This window comes from Amblyomma mixtum, chromosome 2 (genome assembly GCF_055824585.1).
Source record: "Amblyomma mixtum isolate Tamu chromosome 2, ASM5582458v1, whole genome shotgun sequence".
Taxonomy (NCBI): domain Eukaryota; kingdom Metazoa; phylum Arthropoda; class Arachnida; order Ixodida; family Ixodidae; genus Amblyomma; species Amblyomma mixtum.
The window spans coordinates 110,312,495-110,322,987 of record NC_143013.1 but is presented as its reverse complement, the minus strand read 5'-3'; positions in this window follow the sequence as shown (position 1 = coordinate 110,322,987).

Below are 10,493 nucleotides of genomic sequence, written 5' to 3'. Positions count from 1 at the left end.
AGCGGGTAACGACGGGGAGTCCCGAGGGGAGGCTCCATGGGTGTGGACCAGAGCCTCATTCCAGGACCATGGCTAATCACGCGACGGAGGTCTTCTTCTTCTTCTTCTTCTTCACCATATGAAAATGGCACATACCCACGCTGGGGGATTGGCCAAGGTACGGTGGTGAATACCAAGGAAAAAAAGCGGGGACAAAAAAAGCTAAGTAAAATAGTAGAATGTCAAGCTGCACCCATCTTCTTTTTTTTTTAATGTGATGTTTATTGCCTCAGGGCATAAAACGGCATGTAATGATAAATGAGGATGCCTAAATAAATGAGTAAAGGTTCGCTGATCTAATGAAATCGAACAGTGAACGATGATGAGGTCCTTGTGTCCAAGCGGTGTATGAATCACTGTTATCGGGCGAAAGACCCGTTGCCGCCAGGTGCCGAATTCTTGTAGGCTTCAGCGCCGGGCATACCCACAGCAGGTGGTGAATGTCGGCCTCAAGATTTCTGTTCTTGCAGACTGGACACCCGGGGCGGGGAAATACACCTTGGAATTGCGGCCACTTTCGTGTAACGGCCGGAGTTAGGGCAACCCCGACCCGGATCCTCCGAAGCGCAACCTCCTCTGCACGGGTAAGACCACGGGAGAGGGTTACCGCACACGGAGGGATTAGAGCACGTGTGCGGCGCCGGAGGTGTTCCTTTTTTGTTAAAAGGAGGGTGGTGTCATCCAGTGTTAGGACTCGAGGCGAGACGAAGTTGGGGTCACAAGGTGGGTCGCAGAATCTGCACGGCTTTGCGAACTCAGGAGGTCTCGTGGGACCCACTGAATTCGTATTGGCTGCGGGATGCGTGCCGCGAGACGATGGATGTCCTGGCAAATGCCTAGGGTGCGACTGACGCGTCGTAGTAGGCGTATGACTTGGAGAGCGTCGGTGCGGATGACAATGCGAGCCGTAGGTAGTAGGGGAACGGCGGCCACTGAGCATAGTGCCTCTTGAACAGCAAGCATCTCCACACAGAAGGAGGAAGGAGGTTCTGGGAAGCGAAACCTGGACGTTTTGTTGAGGGCAGGCTTGCAAGGGCAGTAAATTGCAGTAGTGGTTTCGCAAGCCTGGATGCCTGCGTCAACGTATAAAACGATGGAGCCATACGGCAGATGGGCGTCTTCTTGTGCAATTCGTTCGCGAAACGACGCCGCCGCGAGGGTAGATGATGGCCGACTTAGATCTGTTGGTTTGTTATCGCTTAGCTGCACAAAATGCCAAGGAGGGAGAACTGGCGGAGGCGGCTGTCGAATGGAGTGCGAGGAAGCATACGTCCTGAGTGCACACGTTGCGTGTGTAAGGTTAGACTTAAGCCGGCGAGCATCACGCCTTTGCTGCACCAGCTCATCTAGAGTATTCAGCTGCGCATGTTTTTGGAGCGCCACGATCGGGGTTATGCGGGGAAGGCAAGTGATGACCCTCATTGCCTCTCGATTAACGGCTTCAAGGCGATCCCACTGAGCCCTCGTCAAATGCTGGAATTGGGCTTGGTACACGAGGCGCGGTTGCACAACAGCCCGCACCAACTGCCTTGCAACATGAGAGCGGGCGCCGCGTGTTTTAGGAGCAATTCGTCTAATCAGACCTAACGCCTGAATCGCTTGCTTTTTAGCTCGAGAAAGCCAAGCAGTCCCTGTTCCTGACTCGTGAATCGTCAAGCCCAATATTTTGACTATCGAACTTTCTTGAAGTGGAGTTCCCGATAGATGGAGACGAATTGGTGTCGCAGCGAGTTTACGGCGTCCCCAGCGGTTGGCAACAGACACATACGTAGTTTTGCTCACTGAAAGCTGAAGACCAATTGAAGAGGCATAAGTCGACGTTATATCTAGGGCTGACTGTAGGGCCGAGGCTTGAGTCAACAGGTCGTGGTGGGTGCTCCACACAGTGATGTCATCAGCGTACAATAAAAACTTAATATCAGTCACTTCATGTAAGCGCCAAGCAAGGGGGATAAAAGTAATATTAAATAATGTGGGCGATAGTACCGATCCCTGGGGCACACCGCGAAGAGGCACAAAGGATCCGACGGCCTCACCACTGAGGCGTATGGCAAAGTGTCGGCCTTCCAGAAAGGATTTTACAAAATTGCGCACTCTAACGGGGAAATGCAGCATGTCAAGTGATTCCAGGATAGCAGCATGACTGATATTGTCGTACGCCTTTTCAACGTCCATGGACAGTACGGTACGCACATTGTGGCTGCGTGTTGATGCTAGAACTGATGACGCCAAGACAGCCAATCCATCTTCTGTACCTATGGACGTTCGAAAGCCGATTTGGGCGGGATGATAGAAACCGTGGTGCTCAAGCCACCACGACAGGCGTGTGGCAAGCATCTTTTCAGTAAGCTTGCACAAAGTGGGCGTAAGCGATATAGGCCGGAAATTACCAAGGTCTGTCGGCGGCTTCCCTGGCTTTGGGATGGGGATCACAATAGCCGATTTCCAAGTGTCTGGTACGACGCCTTCTATCCATACCTTGTTGATGGTGGCGAGGAGTTGAGGCAGTAGAGCGGAACTCATGTTCTTGTACACCTCGTACGGAATGGTGTCCGGGCCGGGTGCAGTCTTCCGACGGGCCTCATCTATTGCTGCAAGCAACTCGGGCATGGAAAATGGGCTTTCGATACCCTCGGCGTCGGCTGTAGATGGTAGCCTGTCGACATATGCTGGAATGCCAGCCAAGGAGGCTCCTGCGGTTCTTGGAGACAACACGCCATACTTCGGAAAAAACTTCCGCGCTGCTTCTCTTGCGAAATCATCCGGAGTTAAGTTAGCAGCGAAGCATGATGTGGCCGCTGCGTCAGGACGACGGGAACCGTGTTCCATAGCGCGAAATGTTCGCCATAAAGAAGAATTCGATGACTGTGTCGAAAACTGGTCACACCACGCATGCCACTGCCTGAACCCTGACCTACCCTCGTCCCGGGTATGTGCCATGCCACCAAGGCAATAACAACAACAACGATCAACAGGTGGAGAAAGGAAATTTCATCCAACACGGCAGGTTCAAGTCTCACAAGGCTTCTCTGTGGAGTTCCGCCGTTTAATTTGCTTACGCAGGTCTGCCTTTGGGCTCTCTCACCTACGCCCATTTTTCCATTGACATTAATACATAATATTTTTTTACATTTCGCGGCACCTTCCCTTCCTCCAGAAGAAGGATGTTGGAGGAACTTTTGCATCAGCTTGTCAGTGTCTTTAAGAGTAGTTATATAGTACCATGATGTAATTTCGCGTGCCCATTCCAAGGTAGGGTAATAGGAATTAGTGTAAAAACCACGGAAGAGGTCTTGGTGGCGATTATTTTTCAGTCTAATAAAGCGATAAATTGGAGCAGTGTACAGCATGCTTCTGAAGATCAGTAAAAAACAAAGCTGAGATCAGTAAAAACCAGCTCAAAGAAAAAATATATGAAACAACATCAAAGAATAGTAACGCCAAAATTGCGAGGTGAACTTGTCTCCTTACGTGCGGAAATTCGAAATCTCAGCGCTGTTCGCTGTTCGCCATCTGAATTTGCGTCTTGGGACATGGCTAAATGGCAAAGCTGGCGTCCGCTGCGTTACTACGCACGTGCCGTCTGCGGGGAAAGCGTCGTACATTGCGAGGGCCGTTTTCAGAGGGTGCAGCACGATGGCGCTACGACACGCCAAGGAACAAGTAAATTTATTGGAAACCTTCTTTAGTGCTCGATTAATTACGACATGTGCAATTTATTCGCTCATTATCATTCATTTATGCCTCAGTACACATCTATATGATACGTTTCTAAGACATTCACTATAAGCGCCTTTATTCGAATAAGTGAAAATGTCTGCTGCAATAATAAAAAAAAAAACGTCGTGGCCTAATGGAACCATCGCCATCTCGTACGCCACAGGCGCGGGTTCGATCCCTTGATAGGCCCCAGTTTTCTTTCCTTACCTTTCAATATTGACTGTTCATGTCTTGTTAGATTATAGATTTGATTTTGGATTATGGCTTGTCTTGTTTTAAAATATGGATTGTCTGGTTGCATGGCTATGGATTAAATTGTGGATTGGCTATGGATTGGTGAGAGCGTGACACATCCGGTCCACGCCATTCATTAGCCATATAGAACTTTCTCCTTAAAAATCGCACATAGTACTTCCGACTATACTAGGAGAATTTCAGGGACAGCTACGTTGCCCACTCGGCTTTCACTTGCTGGCAAACGCCTCCTTATTTTCGCTTCGGCACTGTCGGTGAAATATCGCCTCGAGTGCTGTGGCACGCAGGTTGGGATCCTATGGTCTTTTACCGTCTTCCTTGTCACGTCGAGTGCATGCGGAGCTGTATGTTCACTGCCAAAACGCTTTCGTGCGCTCTCTCCAGTCGGTGACTGATCGTGGGTGCCCCCAGGATAGCAAGTGTCCGAGGCCATGACTGAGTACCTCTCCCACAAAGACCGGTCCCACAGTCACGTTTCCTTTTAATGAAATATGTTTTTTACCACCACCGCCATCAACGCAAAAATAGTGCGTAGCTGCGGTTCCTAAAATTTTTCTGTAAAGAGTTCCGACCATCCTATGCGCGTCTTGTTTTTCCAGACAAACACGAAGTGAAAATCGATGTTTCACCCAACCTGGAAAGTTCAACGAGATTTCGAAAATGGACCTCGAAAATTGGCTGCCTACCAGCTGAAATCAAGTCTATGGCTGCAAATTTTCTATCATTCTTATGAATTGATCCAGCTTGCATCAAAGCTCTAAATTAGTTTAAAACTTTTATATTGTTATATTTTATTTCAACCCATGTACTTCTTTCCGAAAATTTAGTGAAAGCATACTGCTCAAATGTTATATTGAGTATGAACTGTTATTCTACACAACTGGAACCAATTTATGCATTTCGGGCAAGAAAATATATTTAGCCAGTTTTTTTCTTTCTCAGCTAGTGCAAACAATTGTCTCACATAAAGGGGTTTCTTCTTTAGTAATACAAACACAAATGGACTTAGGTTATTGATTCTGTTACGAATCACGTAAAAGCGATTGTTTCAAATTTGTAGAAAATTTTTTATGTCTACGCCCAATGATTCCTGACGAAAATGCACCTAAAATTTCGAAAATACTGTTTTGAGAAAAATGAACATGCAGGCGCCGCCGCGGTGGCTCAGCGGTTATGGTGCTCGGCTGCTGACCCGAAAGACGCGGGTTCGATCCCGGCCGCGGCGGCTGGAATTTCTTTGGAGGAGAAATTCTAGAGGCCCGTGTACTGTGCGATGTCAGTGCACGTTAAAGAACCCCAGGTGGTCGAAATTTCCGGAGCCCTCCACTACGGCGTCTCTCATAGCCTTAGTCGCTTTGGGACGTTAAACCCCATAAAACCAAACCAACCAAACATGCAGGCTTTGAAAAAATGCCACCTCTCCGCTCGACGTCAACCGCCCAAAAATGAAAAAATTATTTTTCAAGTCGCGAATACCCGAGTGCCATTTATTTGCCGAAAGCTAAGAAAATTTTTTTATCACAATTGTGAAAACCCTGAAAATACTTTTTTTTTTTTTGCGAAGCAGTCTGACACCGCAGTGGCTCAGTGGTTACAGCGCTCGGCTGCTGACCCGAAAGACGCGGGTACGATCCCGGCCGCGGCGGCCGAATTTCGATGGAGGCGAAATTCTAGAGGCCAGTGTACTGTGCGATGTCAGTGCACATTAAAGAACCCCAGGTGGTCAAAATTTTCCGGTGCCCTCCACTACGGCGTCCCTCATAGCCTTAGTTGCTTTGGGACGTTAAACCCTAATAACGCCGGATCGAAGGGTGATGGGCGGAGGTTAGCGAGGAGGAGTGGTATGCCGGATATGGGAATAAAGGCTAGCTTTGCTTCTTTCCACTGAGGTGGAAGGGCACCACGCGGCCAGCAGTTGTTTTAGTCGGTTAGGGCTTTACCGGAGGGGTAGTCGAGGTTGCGGAATGCCTTGTTGTGCACTCCGTCGGGGTCAGGAACTGAGGATACATACCCTTTTCCTCTTTTTTCCTCTGTGTCTGTAACGCCGATTGGTTTAAGCTATACGCAGTTCAAGACGCCAATTGGTGCCGAATCGTAGTTCGACTGCAGTCGGTACATGTGCACACAACGATAACCTGTAGTTGAGAAACTTCGCCCGAATGCAGAACGAGAGTTGTGTTACAAAGTCCCAGAAATGAGGGCGACGATCCAATGACGTTACCGCCTCAACAAACCCGGGAACTTTGAGCAGCGTGGTACTCCAACTTTCTGCCGCGATATGTTAACCGAGTCTCGTACAGTTGTGAACAAAAGTTTGCGGAATTCAGGTTCGAGGGAAAAAAAAGAGTGATATCTATGCAGTCGCGCAAAGCAGGGTAATAAACAGCACTTAATTACAAAGGTAATGCCTGCCGCATCGACTGGCGTAATATAAGCTAACAGCAAAATGCGGCTACAAATTATTTATGTGCGCATCCACACTCCGCCAGCTTTTGTTCATCACTATACATCGCGGCACCTCGTGGTACACACCTACGTGTGAGTGCCGCACAATATGGCTCGACACGCTTCGCCTTAAGCATGGTTATTAAAGCTGCAGTGCAGCTAGGATCACGGGAGCATGCAGCAACACTTGTCTCGAAATAATAATAACGTAGGTTTGCAGACCTCTAATATGAATAAAAACTATGGACGGCAAGAAGGCTATACAAACTTCACTGCACACTAAACACGCTGAAGAATATATTGACTCCGGCAAGACAATGCATATGTTACCTTTTTGTTGGCCAATATGTGCCTGTGAAAACAAAAAGAGCGACGAAACAGTGAGCGTGTAACCAGCCGACGGCGCGACGTGGTAGGGGTAGTAAGTGAGTCATTCCGTGTTACGTAAATGCGTCGGCTACACCTGCCTTTCACCTGTCAATCAAAATGATTGACGAATGGAATGTCGTTCGCTCAGACGTCACTGCGAACGCTGGGATGCCAGGAGGTCAGCTTAGCCGGAAGCAAATGTGTAAGGGCTTCGAGTTAAATTTTCAGCGCTTTCCTGGGCGCGCATGGCTCTAGTACATTTTGGAGAGAATATCATCGACCCCAAATCTACACACCTCGCTTGTTTACTTCAAACCTTCAGGCCTGGTTAGGGCGCCGTTAATCAATCGGAAGGGTGCGAAAAAGTAAAGTGCCATGTGGCGAGGAGTTGCAGGGTAAATCAGTAACTGCGCCCGATGACGCCTAATCCTCGGAATTCTTTCGTCATTTCCTCAAGTAGGACTGGCGAGCATGTGGCATCAATGTAGGACGGAATTAGAGCATTTTGCGCCGCCTAGATACCACAATGCGAAGCACTGCCAGCTTTTAATTGTGCCAACTCGGCAGGCGTGAAGTGGTCGCACACAGAAATATAAGAAACGCGCGCAATCAGTGGAGTTCGCGCTTTGCGGAGCAACGAAGGGCGGCGAGTCAAGCGAGCATACCTCACCGTGTGACTCCCTTGAGATGCAAGGCATCACGTTTTCCTCAGTTTAATCAGGCGCGACTACAGGTCCGATCACGGCACCGTGTTCTACTGAACTCAGGGGGCTAAACTGTTCGGAGGGGGCTGCACCAAGCTTCGACGACGCCACCGCAGGCTACCTAGAGTGCTTGCACAGGGATGAAAAATCAAAGACGCAGTGCTTTAACGAGCGTTTCAAACTGTTTTATTTTTGTTCTTCTAAGCACTCGTCTTAGTAACATTGCTGAAATGGTTCCTATTTGGCATCCTTCTTTCGTGTATTAAAGGACGCGTCTTGATCGCCTTGGTTAATATCTGGAGGTGCTTCTGTTTGTCCTTGCAGTGTTTCTTTTTTGTCACCCAGAAGTATTTGGCTATGCTGACTACGTTTTTGGCTGAGCTTTAGTGTTAAGTAGGCACAATCGCAAACCGAAATTTGGCGTTTATGCTCGCATTGCGCGTCTGAGTAGTGTTATTACGCTCGCCTTTCATGCATTGTTTTTTCCACGGTTTCTTGCGTGATGTCGTATTATTTTGCATGTGGGTTTAACGTCCCACGGCTGCCTATTGGCTGTCACAGACGCCCTAACCCACGACTCAGGATTAATTTTGGTTCCTTGCATTTCTTCAACGTTGCATCGTACAGCACACGTATAGTTTTGAATCTGCCCTGGTTTGAAATGCGCCCACCGCTGCTGTGATTCGATACCACGACCCTGGGCTCAGAAGCCCAACGCCGTAGGAACCAATCCGCCGCAATTATTATTTCATTGGAGATCCTTCCTGACATACCTCCAACGGGCGGCAATCTTTTCATAAAGTTGAAAGTTTGCGCTTCGTGTGTGTCGTTCGTAGTCCCACAGGGTCTGTGATATACTGAAAAAAAAAAATGATTGGTCATCAGGAAATCAGAGGCGGAGTAACTGTATCACTTCTCGGAGGACACTTCAGCCACCCCGTGAGGGACGGGAGGAAGGTAGGAGGGAAAGTGGATAGAGAACGAAGGGCCATAGTAGAGGGCTCCGGAATATTTTCAGCCATCTGGGGATCTTTTACTTGCACTCACATCGCACTGCTCACGAACGTCCTATGTGTTTTACCTCAATCCATACGTGGCCACTGCAGTCGGGTTCGAACCCAGGTACTACTGCTCAGTATGATGCGCAAGAGCACCTCGAGGCAGAGCAAAACTCCGCGGATGCAGTCACGCACTAACCAAGCGTTTTTCTTTTTTTAACCAACGGCCTTCAGCGAATTTTGTTTACGGTACAGTCAGGCTAGAATGAAACACGAACAGCGATTGTTAACATATCAAAATAGCTAATGCGCGTACTTTCAGCTGGAGTGTATGCAACTGGCCAGATTCATGTTTTTCAGCAAGAGGTAAACTAAAGTACATGTTCATAACTTCGCTGTGAAGCAATGTCTCGCTCAAAAAAAGAAAAGTACAGCACATGCATTGTTGGCGTTTCATTCTGGCCTCACAACACATCCCTCAAAACGCCATTGGAACCTTACAGTGACAGGTGTGTGAATTTCCTTCATGTCGTCAAAGCAACCTGCAACCAGATGCCAGGGGCCTGAAGTACGCCTCACGCTTGCATATGCCCGACGTGTCATCGCCATTCCACAGCATAATGTGTGTCTTACTCTCGGGCGCCTCTCCGAAGAAGGCAGACGCACATCCTGAAGAAGCCATTCGTTCTGCAGCAGCCTCTCACGCACTCTGGATGACTGTCACCATTGATATATGGCTGCTTCTTTAGAACCACTGCACATTTAAAAGCCAATCAGCTGCATGGCAGCCTGTGACATCGCGGTGAACAGGTTACCACTGCATCACCGCGTAGTGATGCAGTGATAACCTGTTCACCGCATCGTCACAGGCTGCGATGCAGCTGATTGGCTGGTGATGCAGTGGTCACCGGTTCACCGCAGCGTCACAGGCGTAGACGCAGCTGATTGGCCGGTGATGCAGTGGTCACGTGTTTACCGCAGCGTCACAGGCACTGACCACGTCGACGGCGCTGAGAAGGCGGCGCGTGGCAACACATCAGAAGTGATACCTTATACTTTCTGCGGAAATGATGGAGCGGCGCTTGTGGCTACTGTAGCCTGGTGCTCTCAAAGCTGTCTGCGGTGTGATATGGACCGTCAATACAGTCCCCTACTTTGCATCGACCACTCTTGACTTCCACATGCACGCAACCTGTATAGGCGTGACCGCTATTTGATTCCACCGGTTTCGCCTAGACGTTTCGTATACTGCTTCCTTCACAACATCGGATTCGCCAGCGGTCTACTGTGCTCAACATTTGATGCATGAAAAAAAAAAAATCCCGGTGGGGCAGCAAAGAAAACTATAGTCCTCAAAACCTGCCTTTACTGCCTACGTTTGCAAGCGGTACGCCTCTTGCCATAAATGGGTGACAGGTGAAAACTCAACTGCTAAGAAAGAGACGAAAGGGGTGACGAACCGCAGAATAGTAGTACACGGAAACTGCTCGAGAAGACATCGTTTGCAATAATACACGATTTTTTGAAGCACAGGATGTCGTCTAAGGCCAGCGAGAGCACAGCCGCTATCCGTGCTGAAGCAGATCGACTCGTGCATAAGAAAAATGCTCCGTGGAACCGAAGAAAACCAGCCGTTGAGCAAGTCATAAACATGCACTACGCGCCTCAGTACGTGTCGAATGTGAATTGTAAGAGTTAGCGTTAGCAATTTTGTGCGATGAGTTTATTGCCATTTGGCTACCGGCTTATGTGATGCTGTGTAAGCATCGGCGGAACTTGGCGAAATGGTTAGTGCAAACGCTCCATTTCTCAACGCCGCTGCCCGCCAGCAGCAAAAAATGAAGTGAACCACGGGCTTTTATAATTCTTTCTATAATGTACAGCTGCCAGTTAGTAGAAATCAAGCAAAACCAACTTATGCGCAAAAAAAAAATATTTGTTGTTACGGAGCACCGGATGTAAT